Genomic DNA, 1,370 nt, shown 5'->3' on the forward strand with positions numbered 1-1,370 from the left:
TTGCTCATGGCATCTTTTTTCTGACATTGCTAATAGGGTGAGTTACATTAATTGTTGTATAAATGTTATATGATACTTGAGTTCCTGGGGGAAAAATACAATTGGCCCATAATGTATTATCCTTTTCAAACACCATGGGTTCAACTTCTTGAGACATTTGTTAAAAATTTTTGAATCTAGGCTTCTTAGGGATTTTTGTTTACAGTTTTCTTGTAATGTTTGATCTGGTTTGGCATCAGGGTAATATAATCTAACAGATTAAGTTGGAAGAGATTTTGTAGACTGGTGTTATCTCTAGTTTAAATGTCTTGCAGAATTCACCTGTAAAATAATCATAGACTTTCTACTTTTCTTCTAGGCTTTAAATCCTGAAAAACATTCTTACTTTAGCATTTAAGTTTTTTTTTTTCTTTAAATACCCAATTGGCGTCCATTATCTAACATGTTACACAGAACATTGCATCTAGATTTGTAAGTGGAGTGGGACAGAAATCACTTTCTCATTGTTCTTGTTCAAACTGGTGTGAAGTTTATTCTGGCCTCAAAAAATCGGATACAGAGTCCTCCACTTTATTTTCTGGTACAAATTTTATAAATCATTTCACATGTGTCCTAAAGCTTAGTAAACACCACTTGGAAACAATCTTCTCCCAGGGCTTTGAGTGCTGCATGGACAATTAACTTACAAATCTACCTTCTTTGATGTCTATGAGATCTTCAGGTGTGCTATGAGCCTTGTGCTGGGTCAGAAAATTAACGTCTAACAGATTAAATTCAGGATAAAACAAATTAAACATGTTAACTTTAAAGCTGCCATGAAATGTTACAAAAGTCTAAAAAGAAAAAAAATCCACGTCATAAACAAAATCAACAAGAAATACATAATTTTTTAAATTAAAAAATTAATTTATCTCTATCTCCCAGAGTATAATCGTTCAAATAGGAGAAATGAAATCTTCATACACGCTATGACATGGATGACCCTTGAGAAAAATCATGTTGAGTGAAGTAAGTCAGTCACAAAAGGACAAATAGTGTATGATCTCATTTATGTGAAGTATCTAGGGTAGGCAAATACATAGAGAACAAAGTTTATCAGTGGCTGCTAGGAGTGGAACGAGGAGGAAAGGGACAGTCATTGCTTAGGGGGCACTGAGCTTCTGTTAAGGGTGATGGAAAAACTGGAAACAGATAGTGGTGATGGTTGCACAACATGAAGAACATGTTTAATGTCACTGAATTGTACACATAAAAAGGTTGAAATATAAAATGATTGCTGTTTACATACTTCTGCAATTTTAAAAATTAACAAAATATGAGTTACAATCTTTGTTGGTTACCAGGGATGGGAGAGGTGGGGGGGGAAACTA

Source organism: Trichechus manatus, unplaced genomic scaffold (assembly GCF_000243295.1).
Source record: "Trichechus manatus latirostris isolate Lorelei unplaced genomic scaffold, TriManLat1.0 scaffold00057, whole genome shotgun sequence".
NCBI classification, from domain to species: Eukaryota; Metazoa; Chordata; class Mammalia; order Sirenia; family Trichechidae; genus Trichechus; species Trichechus manatus.